Below are 16382 nucleotides of genomic sequence, written 5' to 3'. Positions count from 1 at the left end.
GTGGCTTGAAAAGAAAGGAAAAGGCTCAAATGGTTAGCAAGAAGGAAAATGTAAACCCATTGAACTAAAAAGAAAGAAAATTAACCGAGAAAAGCAAAATTACAACTCCGAAAAGATGCCTTTGTCCTCCCTATATAGCTCGGTCTCGAGTTTGAGAATTATGAGTAAAGATTCTAGATTAGGTCCGCAATAGTCAAGGACCCATGCCGCTCATGAAAATATATGTTGGAGGCTTGAAAAATAATGAACTTCACATGGATGTAGCAAAAACTCACTATTGGTGTCAATTCGACTATAGGAAGCAACTACCAACATGCCACAAACAAATCGAATATGGCTTCATGGTCCCACTAGTTCTAACCAACTACCTTAGCATGATTTATCCTAGAATCAACCAAGCGTACTTTCAAACCATGCACACCATTACCATTTAAGAAGAAAAGCATTCAACTATACAAGTCCAAATGTATTATGTCCAAAGCAAGAACAAAACAAAACACAATGCAATTTGTCTTTATAGAAACAAAAATCTTTTTGGGATTTTTCAAAATAAAGAAATATGGAAAATCATATACAAAGGTGCATAGCATATATGGATAAACATTCCACAAAACATTATAGAATACCCTCTCCCAAGCTTGAATGAGACAACATGCTCAAAGATAAATCAGATAATCCATGGGAAGGGGAAAACAAGGAGATCAATCCAATCAAACCAACATATGTCCAACAAGTCATCATCCACTTGAGAAAGAGCAAGGAAGGATATTACCGGATATTAGGTGGGTGTAAATACCCCCAAATGACCTAATTAAACCTTTCTAAGATAATTTCCTCAAGAATTGAAACTTGCCTTCCATATGCTAGCAAACATAGGAGTCAAACTTCCTTGATTCTTGATCCAAATCGAAGCACCAAAGTATATCATCAAGTCATGTACCTAGAAAAGGCACACAAACATTTCCATGAGAGAAAATCTATTCTAAAAAGAAAATAAAATGAAAATAATAAAACACGGGTTACTTCCCGAGAAAATAATAAAAGACCTAGACTCAAGCAATCAAAAACACTCAAACATACACACCGTTCCCCGCCAACGACGCCATTTTGACGCGTTGAAAACTAGGTCGTTATCTAATCTTCCTTCGTTCAGACTAAATTATAAACACTTAACAAACCTAAATACGAGTATAGAGGCAAGTTAAGGGTCGAACCCAAACAAACGTTAATGTTCAAGCACATTCAATTATGCGCCTAAGCTAGGTCAATGACGAAGGTAAGAGAGAATACTAACAACTGAAAAAACAAGTAACCAGGGAAATAAAACACTAGGAATGGGGATCAACAAGTAATCATGTCAATTGCAACAACTTGGGAAGAACATGCCAATCAAAGGTTGTTAAGACTAATGATAAGAGCAATCAATTGGAATCAAAGAGATATCTCCTAATTGTTAAGCTAGGGTTCACTATGAATAACAAATCAAGAGAATCAAAGTCAAAACCAATCGATAATTGCAATTCCTAAATCAATTGTTCATGTCATTAGCAATTACAATGCAATCTAGCATAATTCTCAAGGCCTAATTAAATTACTCACATGCAAACCTTCATTAATCATTTTAATCTCAACAATCAATCAACACAATTCCCAAATTAATCACAATTAATCAATCATACAAGTTTCTCCCAATTCCTAGCCAAACAACTATTCAAGAATCATCAATCAGCTAACAACTATGGAAATCAAGAATCAACAATATATCAAGAACAATTACACTAATCAAGCATCAAACATCAAAATTAAACCAAACAAACATGAAATTAAACAAAGCAATAAGGAGAGATAGAGTTAAGAATTCTCTTTGATAATAGAGAAGATCTTCAACACAATTGTCACCGTTGTATCTTCAATCTCTCAATCACCATTGAAATCCCTCACTTTCTCTCTCTAAAACTACTCCTAATCTAGAGAGAGGAACTCCTAATCTACCCTAATCCTACTTAGAGGAGAGAGAAACTTTTCTAAACTAAATGAAATATATATACAAAAGGAGAAAATAAATGAAATCGCAAGTAATACCCAGAAACCCGCGCCCGCGGTTGGAACTTGCGCCCTCGGGGTGCCCACAGCCTTCCCTCTCCAAGTTCCTGGTCGAAAATGGTTGCAAAGAGGCTGTAGCGACCCCGCGCCCGCTGCCAGCAAACCCCGCGCCCGCGGCAGATTTGCAGGACCATGTTTGGAGGGATGTAACTAACAATCTAAGAATGCTACGAAGGAGTGCAACGTATCATTAGAAGCTCTTCAAGTCTAGTTTCCAACCCAAATTGAATCACCTCAATCTAATCTGTAGAACTCGAGATATGGCTGAAACAATGCACTAAGGTCCTTTTTGATACTTTGCAAGCCTTCGTTTCCATTGTTTCTAACTCAAATTTAATTCCGAAAAGTGCATATCGATCCTAGTGGATGCTATTTTCAATTCCCATGCATATATTCCGCGTCTATGTTGGTGCGCTTCTAGGTGCTCGGGCTCGCTTTCTTGACGCTCAGGATCGCCACCTCGGAACCCGAGTTTGCGGAGCTTGCTTGGATTGGCTTGACTTGCGTGCTTGGCTTCCCTAACTTGGCTCTGTTAAATTCTTTGAATGCACTTGAGCTCCCTCCTTGATTATTAAATCCGCGGGAACTCAACGTACCTAGAAAACAAAACAAAGAAACGAAGAAGCGAGAGAAATATCCAAGAAATGAATAAAATGATAAGAAAACCATTAAAAGCACGCATTTCTCTAAACTAACAAAAAACACGCAAATCGAGCATTATTCTCTAAAAACACAACATTAACGACTAAAAACGAGCATAGAAATATAAAGATAACATAGCCTAAAGGTGCCATAAATGGCACGGATCAGTGATAGGCCGCATGATCGGGATTGCCCACACTTATCAAAATAAATAAAAAACAAAAGAAAAAAAAAGAGTGCAAAAAATAATAAACAAAAGAGAGTTCGAAAGTGAAAAACTCCAAGCATACAAAAATCAAGATTCAAATGCAAGGTTGCATCCTTGGGGGCTTATCTAAGGTCTTGAGCCTTTATCCCCTCTGTAGACACCCATTTGTGCCTCCCCAAAACCAAACCCAGTGTTGAATACCTTTCGCGTCAAATCATAATCGAATGAAGTGAAAGTGTGGAAAGTCTAATGTTGTGGTTAGTTTTATTAAAAAAAGCTTTCTTTCTGTTTTCGAAAACCTGCTCTATTTTATGAAAATAGCCAATCCAGTTTAGTTTGGTCCATTACAAAGGTCCAATAATTGTGTAGTTGGATTAGGCTCAAAAAGAGCTTTCCAACGATATATTATAAGCCCAATTCAGATGAATAATGGGGAAGTTATGGCCAAAATACTAAACTACGCCCAGATTGATTCTTAAATGCGGCCCAATGATCTAGAGGAGGGCCTATTATGAATTATCACTCGTAATGCAATTAGGATTGATTATAGTCTTCTAGAATTTTCTAGAAGGTTCTTTTAAATCCTAATGGGATTAGGATTGATAATTATATTTTATGAGTTTTATTTGGAATAAAAGAAGTGTTTTAAATGAAATTATGATTTTACCCTTCGTACGAATTTTACGACTTGATTTTATCAAAAAGTAGATTCCCCGTTGAAAACGCGTGGAAAACCTTCTGCATTGCCAAACAACAGTTTCGTCGCTGGGCGGCGAAGCCTGTCGGCTGGCGACGAGCCCTGTCGCTGGCGATAGAAGCGTGTTTTATTCCTTTTCGAACTCTGATATGTTTATATCAATTCCGGACTATTTTCTTATAAATAGGGTCCTTGGACCTCCGGTTTTCAATAACCAGAATTCTCTAATTCTTCTCTTCTCTCTCTAAGCTAAAGTTTATTCTCTCTCTCCCTCTTTCTAGCCTAGCCTTTTACAAACACAATTCCTCATACATTAGCACTAGAAAAACCTAGCCAAGCTGGAAGTTGACTTTTCCCTAGACGTGAAAGGTTTGATATTTCTGAGGGTTTGGTCCCAAATCTCAATTTTAGTTATTTAATTTAATTGTTTGATTTATTATTTTCCTTGAAATTACTAACTTGTATATTTTTTTATTAGAAAGAGATACGAGGCATCCAAGTAAGTAAATTCATTGTTTAGTTGATATTGTGATATAAAAATCGTGTTATGATGTTTTATTGCTTCCTAGTATCATGTTTAGGAATAAGTTTCTTAAACCAATTATGATTTCTATGATGCTTACTATTTCTTTCAATAGCATGTTAGTATCATGTTAGGGCTAAAGCTTTGATTTTTATTGTTTACTGACATGCTAAGGTTTGTTATTAATCTTGTTAGTATCATGCCTAGAATCTTGCTATGATTATGTGTAGGTGTCGTTTGAAGTGCGCCTACATTAAAGCATGTGGTGAATATGCTTGGCACTAATAGGAAGTAGGAATTGACATAATACGATTAGGGACAAGGAAAATAGGGAGTCGCCCACAATTTTTTACACCGTGGCGTCCATGGTAGATTAGGTCGGCAATAGTCAAGGATCCATGCCGCTCATGAAAATATATGTTGGAGGCTTGAAAAATAATGAACTTCACATGGATGTAGCAAAAACTCACTATTGGTGTCAATTCGACTATAGGAAGCAACTACCAACATGCCACAAACAAATAGAATCTGATTTCATGGTCCCACTAGTTCTAACCAACTACCTTAGCATGCTTTATCCTAGAATCAACCAAGCGTACTCTCAAACCGTCCACACCATTACCATTTAAGAAGAAAAGCATTCTACTATACAAGTCCAAAAGTATTATGTCCAAAGCAAGAACAAAACAAAACACAATGCAATTTGTCTTGATAAAAACAAAAAACTTTTTGGGATTTTTCAAAATAAAGAAATATGGAAAATCATATACAAAGGTTCATAGCATATATGGATCAACATTCCACAAAACATGATAGAATACCCTCTCCCAAGCTTGAATGAGACAACATGCTTAAAGATAAATCAGATAATCCATGGGAAGGGGAAAACAAGGAGATCAATCCAATCAAACCAACATATGTCCAACAAGTCATCATCCACTTGAGAAAGAGCAAGGAAGGATATTACCGGATATTAGGTGGGTGTAAATACCCCCAAATGACCTAATTAAACCTTTCTAAGATAATTTCCTCAAGAATTGAAACTTGCCTTCCATATGCTAGCAAACATAGGAGTCAAACTTCCTTGATTCTTGATCCAAATCGAAGCACCAAAGTATATCATCAAGTCATGTACCTAGAAAAGGCACACAAACATTTCCATGAGAGAAAATCTATTCTAAAAAGAAAATAAAATGAAAATAATAAAACACGGGTTACTTCCCGAGAAAGGTTTTCTTAAGGTCCAAGCTTGACCACTCTAGTAAAATAGTATTGCAACGATCGCAAGAGCTTCTCAAATTCACTACTACACATTTCATATGATATAAGAAGGGTATGCAACAAGATTAATGCACGCGAAAGAAAGTGAAGAGGGAGTTGCCAAGAAGAAGAATTAAAAGAAAATTCATGAAAATAAGAAGAAAAATAGAAAGGCACATATGAATCATCATAGACAAGCGGGTCCCCAATAGGCTCATTAACAAAGGAAGGGAGGGATATAGGAATGTAGGGCATATGGTCAAAATTTCTTGAAAAAGGGACATGAGAGAAGGGAATAAGGGCTATGGTCTCAATTATGAATTCTTTCTCACCACTACGCCTCAAGTCACCAATTAGAGCATGAAAATTAATCATAAAATCCTCAAAAGAAGAACACTAATGATCATCATCTCCCTCAAACATCCAACTGCCAAGAGGAACTACATAATCCCCTTCACTACAATCATGAACAACAACTCCCTCAACTTCCTTAAAGCCTAAAGTCTCAAAGCCATGCATGAATAGATGCAAATTCATTTCAAACTCATCTCTCTCAAATGAAGCATTCTTAATTAACTCACTCAAAAGGCTATGAGTTTTCATTTGACACTTAAAAAACATATTTGTCATAACTCAAAGGAATGGTGTCCTTCGAACAAGTGTATTATTCTGATAGCGGGTTCAGAATTATTAGAAAGCTAATATATTCAGTAAGGTCAAGTGATCGGAATGCCTGGGTGGAGGTCGCTTCCGATCAGTAATATTAATATAATTAATATTACAGCTTAATCTTGACTGAACCCTTCGGGTTACACCCAAGCAAAATATACGAACCGACTCGACGAATTAATTCGGAAGAAATTAATTCGTCGCCCGAGTGTTAAATATTTAGACGTCGGTAATTCGAGCTTGGAGCGTCGAACCCGATCGTCGGAAGTCGAGTCAAAAATAATAAAAAGACGAGACGCACAACATAATAATAAATCAACCATATTCCCAAAATACCCCTAGCATCGGAATGCCCCAAGCATCCGAACACTAGGGGCAAAAATGTTTAAGCATAGGTGGCTAGCAAGCGCACCAAGCCGAGCCTAGCATGGCTGGCTAGGTGCGTGCTAGCGCACCGTGCTAACAGCCACGCACAGCAGCAGCTAGCAGCCGCGTGCACGTGGTGCGTGCAGCAGCTAGTTGCCGCAAGCTAGGCGTGCTAGCAGCGCACGCACTAGCAGCCACACACAGCAGCAAGCCCGCACCAAGTGCGTGGCTTGCGCGCACAGCAGCAGCCCGCATCTTGGTGCGGGGCTAGGCTCGGGCTGGGCTCGTGGCTGGGTCATAGGGTCGGTCACTATGGGGAAGCTTGAGGAATATGGGAGTAAGTGGGTAAGGACATGTGGCACAAGGAGAGTATTGAGTGGGGAGCAAGTATGGTCCCCTACTCTCCATGTGGTCCTCACCAACCCATTTCACATGGTAATGCCACTTGTAGATTTATTATTAGTTTGCAATTTTAATTTAATTTAGATTTAAATTAATTTGTGGAATTTCATGATCCCACATTGATGGGATAGAAATTCCCACTCATACTTTCCTCTATAAATACCAACCTTAGGATTTGGAGTAAAGTGCTTGAGTGGGAGTTAGAAAGAGCATTCTATATTTTGGAAAAACTCTTAAACTCCATTAACACTTGGGTTTTGGTCAGACCTTGCTAACTCCAAGGTAGCAGACCTAAAAAGTCATGTTCGTCCTTTGTGGGTGGATACCGTTGGAGGCACGGCATTTGCGGTGCTCAAGGCTTTCAAGTAAGAGCCCGTTTCGAGAGGGCGAAGCTCGCTTCAAGGGTATGATTCGTTCTTCCTTTTCTTGTGTTTATTTATTTATGCTTTATGGTTTTATTAATTACGAGTGGTTCCTTGGGTCGGGGTTGTTTCCACGGTGAGTCGAACTCACCAAACCCCAACAATAACCTCAATCGAGTCCAAATACTCATGGATAGAAGAGACACAATCATGCACTTGAGAGTCATCAAGATGGGAAGAAGGGTTAGGATTTTCAAAATCAAAAATCTCTTAATTCTTTACTCCTTCACCATCATTCAAATGCTCACCAATGGGATCCTTACACTCTCTTGGTTACTCAAAATCATCATCATCATCCTCAACACACTCATTAAATTGGGATTTTTCACAAACAAGCATCAAGGATGACAATTGGCTTTCTAACTCATCTCCTATTCTCTTTTCCTCCTCAATACGCTCCTCATTATTTTTCATTATCTCTAATTGACCTCTCATAGAATTAAGAATCATCTCCTTACTAGGCCCAAGCTCATTATCGAGCTCAATACACCTAATTTGAGACTCAAAAATATCAACAAGAGATTCAAAAGGTGTAGAAGGTTGAGTCTCAACAAGAGAAGAAGAAGTACAACCAAGATTGGAAGAATCAACATTAAGGTCATGAGCATATAAATCACATTGGGTAGTGGGGGCACAATAAAACACATGAGATTCATCATCAAGGGAATGAAGCACATCACAAGAAGGTATGGTAAATAATGAATAATATTGAAACACACGATTAGCATCAACTTGAGCTTGCACTTCATTATCATGAACTAAAAGAGAAATAAATTGAAATCATGTGTTCTAGGCTCACTTAAGGGATCTTGTGAAAAATCATGGGAATTCATGCTAATATTAGAAGAATCAACACATTTCACATCAACATTAGAAACATGATTACCCCTATTATAGACATCCCTAGAAAACCAAACATAAAAATCCCAAGCATCATCAATTGACAATGCTCTAAATTCTCCATTATGCGTGCATTCAACTTCATTTCTAGTTTGCTCATTAAAACCAAAATAACAAACCTCACAAGCCCCCCAAAGACTTCAACAAGTATAGTTCAAAAATCCCTCAAGTCTATTGAAATATTCACAAAAAGGCTCATTGTCATCTTGAAGAAATGATAGACATGACATTTTTTTTTTCACAAAACAAACAAAAATCAAATAAAAGAAAAGTTTACATAAATACCTAGACTCAAGCAATCAAAAACACTCAAACATACACACCGTTCCCCGCCAACGACGCCATTTTGACGAGTGGAAAACTAGGTCATTATCTAATCTTCCCTCGATCAGACTAAATTTATAAACACTTAACAAACCTAAATACGAGTATATAGGCAAGTCAAGGGTCAAACCCAAAAGAACGGTAATGTTCAAGCGCATTCAATTATGCGCCTAAGCCAGATCAAAGACGAAGGTAAGAGAGAATATTAACAACTAAAAAAACAAGTAACCAGGCAAATAAAACACTAGGAACAGAGATCAACAAGTAATCATGTCTATTGCAACAACTTGGGAAGAGCATGCAAATCAAAGGTTGTGAAGACTAATTATAAGAGCAATCAATTGGAATCAAAGAGATATCTCATAATTGTTAAGCTAGGGTTCACTATGAATAACAAACTAAGAGAATAAAAATCAAAACCAATCGATAATTGAAATTCCTAAATAAATTGTTCATGTCATTAGCAATTACAATGCAATCTAGCATAATTCTCAAGGCCTAAGTAAATTACTCACATGCAAACCTTCATTAATCATTTTAATATCAACAATCAATCAACAAAATTCCCAAATTAATCACAATTAATCAATCAAACAAGTATCTCCCAATTCCTAGCTAAACATCAAAATTAAACCAAACAAACATGAAATTAAACAAAGCAATAAGGAGAGATAGAGTTAAGAATTCTCATTGATAATAGAGAAGATCTTCAACACAATTGTCACCCTTATATCTTCAATCTCTCAATCACCATTGAAATCCCTCACTTTCTCTCTCTAAAACTACTCCTAATCTAGAGAGAGGAACTCCTAATTCACCCTAATCCTACTTAGAGGAGAGAGAAAATTTTCTAAACTAAAGTATTTCATGTCTAAAGAATAAAGAAGGTTGTACAATATATATATATATACCCAGAAACCCGCGCACGCGGAGGAGAAAACCCCCAAGCCCCGCCCGCGGCTGGTACTCGTGCCCGCTAGGCTAGGTCGCGCCCTCAGGGTGCCCGCAGCCTGCCCTCTCCAAGTTCCTGGTCGAAAATGGTTGCTAAGAGGCTGTAGCAGCCCCGCGCCTGCTGCCAGCAGACCCCGCGCCCGCGACAAATTTGCATGACCATGTTTAGAAGGATGTAACTAACAATCTAAGAATGTTATGAAGGCGTGCAACCTATCATTAGAAATATCTTCAAGTCTAGTTTCCAACCCAACTTGAATCACCTCAATCTAATCTGTAGAACTCGAGATATGGCTGAAACAATGTAAAAAGGTCATTTTTGAGTTAGAAACCATGTTTTCCTTTGTTTCTAACTCAAATTCAATTCCGAAAGGTGCATATTGATCCTAGTGGATGATATTTTCAATTCCCATGCATATAGTCCGCAGCTATGCTGGTGCGCTTCTAGGAGCTCGGGCTTGCTTCCTTGACGCTCGAGATCGCCACCTCGGATCCCAAGTTTGCGGAGCTTGCTTGGATTGGCTTAACTTGCGTGCTTGGCTTCCCTAAATTGGATCCGTTAAATTTCTTGAATGCACTTGAGCTCCCTCCTTGATTATTAAATCCGCGGGAACTCGACGTACCTACAAAACAAGACAATGAAACGAAGAAGCGAGAGAAATAGCCGAGAAATGAATAAAATGATAAGAAAACCATTAAAAGCACACATTTCTCTAAACTAACACAAAAACACGTAAATCGAGCATTATTCTCTAAAAACATAACATTAACGACTAAAAACGAGCATAGAAATATAAAGATAACATAGCCTAAAGGTGCCATAAATGGCACGGATCAGTGATATACCGCATGATCGGGATTTCCCACACTTATCAAAATAAATAAATAAACAAAAGAAAAAAAAAGAGTGCAAAAAATAATTAAAAAAAGAGAATTCGAAAGTGAAAAACCTCAAGCATACAAAAATCAAGATTGAAATGCAAGGTTGCATCCTTGGGGGCTTATCTAAGGACTTGAGCCTTTATCCCCTCTGTAGACACCCGTTTGTGCCTCCCCAAAACCTAACCCAGTGATGAATACCTTTTGCGTCGAATCATAATCGAATGAAGTGAAAGTGTGGAAAGTCTAATGTTGTGGTTAGTTTTATTAAAAAAAACTTTCTTTCTATTTTCGAAAACCTGCTTTATTTTATGAAAATAGCCAATCCAGTTTAGTTTGGTCCATTACAAAGGTCCAATAATTGTGTAGTTGGATTGGGCTCGAAAATAGCTTTCCAACGATATATTATAAGCATAATTCCGATTAATAATGAGGAAGTTATGGCCAAAATACTAAACTACGCCCATATTGACTCTTAAATGTGGCCCAATGATCTAGAGGAGGGCCTATTATGAATTATCATTCCTAATGCAATTAGGATTGATTATAGTCTTCTAGAATCTTCTAGAAGGTTCTTTTAAGTCCTAATGGGATTAGGATTGATAATTATATTTTATGAGTTTTATTTGGAATAAAAGAAGTGTTTTAAATGAAATTATGATTTTACCCTTCGTACGAATTTTACGACTTGATTTTGTCAAAACGTAGATTCCGCGTTGAAAAAGCCTGGAAAACCTTGTGCATTGCCAAACAACAGTTTTTTCGCCTGGCGACAAGCCCTGTCGCTGGCTATAGAAACGTGTTTTATTCCTTTTCGAACTCTGATTCGTTTTTATCAATTCCGAACTATTTTCTTATAAATATGGTCCCTTAACCTCCGTTTTTCAATAACAAAAAATTCTCTAATTCTTCTCTTCTCTCTCTAAGATAAAGCTTATTCTCTCTCTCGCTCTTTCTAGTCTAGCCTTTTACAAACACAATTCCTCATACATTAGCACTAGAAACACCTAGCCAAGCTCGAACTTGACTTCGCCCTAGACGTGAAAGGTTTGATATTTCTGAGGGTTTGGTCCCAAATATCAATTTTAGTTACTTAATTTAATTGTTTTAGTTATTATTTTCCTTGAAGTTACTAACGTGTATATTTTGTTATTAGAAAGAGATACGAGGCATCCAAGTAAGTACATTAATTGTTCAGTTGATATTGTGATATAGAAATAGTGTTATGATGTTTTATTGCTTCCTAGTATCATGTTTAAGAATAAGTTTCTTAAACCAATTATGATTTCTATGATGCTTCCTATTTCTTTCAATAGCATGTTAGTATCATGTTAGGGCTAAAGATTTGATTTTTATTGTTTAGTGACATACTAGGGTTTGTTATTATTCTTGTTAGTATCATGCCTGACAGGGTAAAGTCGTATCCCCTAATCAAAAATAATTACCTAATTCACTAACTAAGGTAGATAGGGAAGTAGGGTCGATCTCCACAGGGAAACAAGTCTTTTTACTCCTAATTAAATATTATAATCTAAATTATTTAAGTAACCAATATTTATGAATGAATAAGAAACTAAACTAAAAAGAGTAGGAATAGGGAGAAAATAATATATAAAAGGATCTAGAGCATAGGTTCACCAATAAATAATACTCCGGGGTAAAATAGGGTAATCAATCATTGACATTGCATAAATAACATGATTAACAGGCTCTCGCAATTTATTAATCAACATAGATCTAACAGGCTCTCGCAATTTACTAGATCTAAGTTCTTATTGAAAAAAGCCTTTAATATCAAATTAACATCTGCTCGATTCATCAATTTAATATTGCCATACTTTTACAAGCCGCAATTGTAAAACATTAAAACAATCCAATAAGAAATCATCATGCAATACCAACAATCAATAATAGTCAATCATCAATGCATCAATTAACCAGATTGTAAAGGGCTCACGCTACTTATTACAATCATACAATTAATTTATCGGTATTAAATCTCATCTCTCGATTCTTGACTTAACCATTTATAAATTAACTTGCCTATTGAAACTAGACCTTAACGTTAATTCTCATCTCTCGATTCTTGAATCAATATTGTCAAACTCATGCATAAAAGATAGGCCTAATATAGTCACAGAGCATTAAATCAATCAAAAGGAAATTAATCTAGCATTGATAATCAACAACAATAATTTACCCCTTCATATTATTTATGGATCCCCACAAACCCTAGAAATTGAACTACTCACACATATTAAAAACTAAACTAAACAAAATAATATAATAAATCATGATGAAAGGAATAGAATAAATAACTAAGATTCAGGGAAGAGGAATCGTTACCAAAAAATAAATCTGGAATTAATTAAAGAGTTAATGACAAAGGTTTAGAGAGAGAAGTCTAAGTAGAGAGAGAAACTAAGAGAAAGGATTAAGAGAAGAAGAAGAAGTAGAAGATAGCCTCCTAAAAATCCGTACAAAAACGTATTTAAACAAAACTAAGAACAACTCCTAATTAGAAACTAATTGCTCATCCAAAAACACCTCTCCAGAAACACGCGCCCGATCGGGCTAGAGGCCGCCCGATCGGGCGCGCCTTTTTGCCAGTGCTCCTTCTAAGTTGCCGCGCCCGATCGAGCTAGCAGCTCACCCGATCGGGCGATTGCTTGCCCGATCGGGCCCGGTCTTTATCTTCAAGGCTTTGGACTTCGATTGGGCTAGATTTCTCGGCCCAATCCATATTTCCTCTCGGGTCTCGAATACATGGTCCAATTGCCTCGCGATCCAAATAACCGATCCCTTAATCACCGACTCGATGGCTCTAACCGGCCTTGGGCTCCATAAGTGGTCGTGTTCTTCCAATGCTCGTAGTCGCTTCATAAAAATCCCGGGAAAATGCTCCAAAGGTGCAATTCCCTGCAAAACTCAACCAAAACTACGAAAACACTAGAAAACACACATTAGTAATAAAAGTGGCCCTAAAGGGCCAAAAACACTACTAATTATGACCAAGGGACGGGGGTAAAACACTATATAAAATAGACATATCAAACTCCCGCAAGCCAAACCTTTGCTTGTCCCTAAGGAAAAAGCTCATCAATGAACATATAAAACATACTTCACCCCAATCAACAAATCAAAAGCCAACGATTCAAGGTAAGATTAAACAAACATGCTTCAACGTCAATCAATCTTATTCATCTAATCACCCTTCCTCCCCAACCATTGTCAAGTAGAGCAAACCACAAGAGCATATAGAATTCAAGACTAGTGCTCACACACTCGACTCTCGTTTATGTGGCGAGTAAAGAATGTACTCGATCGCTCTCCACCCAACCCCTTTAATGTGAACAATGCCCTCCCAACTCACACTCTCGTGTGTATAAAACAATGAACGCTCATTCCTACTAGTCGACTCGAAATATGCCAAGTCATAACTTGCATTGAAAAACAACACTTTCACATTTACACAACTTCCATGCACAAGGTCGGAAGGTCTTTTAAGCTTGTAATGTAAGGTTAGGGTAAAGGGTACGATAAATTTGGGATCATGTGAGAGAAAAGCTATACATTAAGGGAGCCAAATCCTAATAAAACCTATGATAAAAAAATAACGATCATACACACCTCCAACATAACCAACTCCAACATCAACCAAATATACTCCAAACAATAAAACAATCCCAACACTCACAAATTCACTCATAAAAATATGATAATGTAGAACAAGAGTGAATAACAAACTTTGAACTCATAACTTGAAATATTTACATTGAAACTCAACCCTTTTTTTTCTTTTCTTTTGACTAACCTTCACTTAGAACATTTGAACATCAAACATTTTTTTTCTTCTCTTTTTTTTTTTAGAATTTCACTTTCTTTTTTTTCATATTTCTCACTTTTTTTTAACTTCTTTTTTTTTCCATCACACTTTTATTTTTCAAATATATACAACTTTCAAACTCATAAAAACAAAAATATGATCAAGAACAAATTACTTCTCAAAACCCACCCAAATTGTGCAAATAAAGTGCACACTACAAACTCCCTCACCTCACTCACTAATAGCTCCCCCAAGCCAAGCTTGGGACTAGTAACCAATGGGGCAATTTAGGCTTGTAATGCGGCTATGAACAATAAAAGGGCACAAGCAACAACATGGGTGACAAGAAGGGAACAAATGTATCTAAATATCTCTGAAGGCTACCTAAGGAACGAACGGCTTCGTCCTCCTCATGTGCATATTATAAAGTCATGAAACACTACTCATAGTTGCAAATCAATACTCAAATTCATTGACATACCAGGAATTATGGAACTATCACACATTTCCTAACCAAATCAACTAGTCAAGCACTATATTCACAAGTAGTTGGACAAAATTGACGCATATTAAGGGTTCAAGGCAATCAAACATCAAATCATGATCAACAAATCCACAATATTCATCATCAAATACCAAGAATCAAAACAATTTTCTCAAGTATGGGGCACAGGGAAGCATGATTTACAATTCATTGGAACGTATTTTTGAATTTTTATTTTTTCAATTTTTTTGTATTTTTATAAATAAAGAAAGCAATAAAAACTACACTAGGAAAGCAAATAAAAACTATGCTAGAAAGCAAATAGAAATAAAGAAGGAAGAGAATTTCCAAGTGAAAGAACACCCCCCCAAGCCAAATCAAGCAATGCCCTCATTGACTTGGGATAGTAGCCTACTCTTCATCCTCATCCATCCTAGAGTACCCCCCACCGCGGCTAGAGCCAGCTCCTCCATGGCTAGAGCCACCACCACCATACCCCGAACCACCAGCATAGTAGTTAGGGTCTACAGTCCCCCCAAACCCACCATAAGGAGCATCGGCCCCATATCCATGGACCGATGAATAGTCCACATAAGTATCGAAGGCACTTGGGTCCGTGTAACCCCCTTGGGGGTATTGGAACCAATTAGGGGCAAGTGAATCGGGGGGAATAGCCCCCCGACGGGCATAATCACTTGGGTCCGTGTAACCCCCTTGGGGGTATTGGAACCAATTAGGGGCAAGTGAATCGGGGGGAATAGCCCCCCGACGGGCATAATCATCATACATGGAGTATAAACCCCGCCTTAGGTTCCTCTCCACAACCCCAACCCTAGCATCTAGGGCTCCTACCCTAGAGTCCAAATTCCTAACCATACCCTCCATCCTCCCTTGCCCACTCTCTATCCGATCCAATTGGCTTCTAAAAGCCGAAAAGTCATATGGAGCGTTAGGGTCGATGTTGTAGTTGGTTGAGGAAGTGGGGATGTTATGTGTGTAGTGCTGGGGTGATGGTTGGTGGAAATGTTGTTGTGGTGAGGGAGGTGCTTGGTGGTGTGCTTGGGCCTCCCCTTGGTCTCCTAAATCAAAGGTATAGGAGGGAAGACCCTTCTCGAATTTGGTCAAGGCCGGGTTAGGCAAGGTGAAAGCGTTGTCTTTCCTACCCGACTCCCTATGAATTACCCACCAAGTCTCACCCCCTATCACATTGATCCAGTTAAGGCCTCCTAAGTAGGGTGCGTCCATTAGGGTTGGTCCGGCTACCTTACCATCATCATTAGGGGTCCAACTAAGGTATTTGACCGCAATGTGGGTTACTAACCCACCAAAGTAAATTGGGACCCTAGACCTACCCGATTCGGCTGCATTGGCCACCCTCTGAAAGTGTTGGGCCATCCTACGAACTATGTTAAGCTTGTCACTCTTAGGAATCATGTATGATCCTAATAATTCTAGTTCATCTCTCCTCACATTAGCCGGTTCGTGCCTCCCAAAGATGGTGAGGCCAACAAACCGCTGCCAAAGTTTTGGCACGGGATGTTGAATCCAAGTGCCCTTGGCATGTTGGAGATTGAAGTTGGGATTCCCTGTTAAAGCACGGTAGACAAAAGTAATGTTGTCTTGGGGTGGTTCAAATTGTCTATCGGATTTCAATTCAAACAATTTACCAAAATCCTTCAAAGACAATCTAATATCTTTATTAAACAAACGAAATTGAACACAAGAG

The sequence above is a fragment of the Chenopodium album genome, chromosome 2 (assembly GCF_948465745.1).
Source record: "Chenopodium album chromosome 2, dcCheAlbu1.1, whole genome shotgun sequence".
In the NCBI taxonomy this organism is placed as follows: Eukaryota; Viridiplantae; Streptophyta; class Magnoliopsida; order Caryophyllales; family Amaranthaceae; genus Chenopodium; species Chenopodium album.
The sequence above is the reverse complement of the archived record's forward strand: the minus strand, read 5'-3'. Positions refer to the sequence as shown.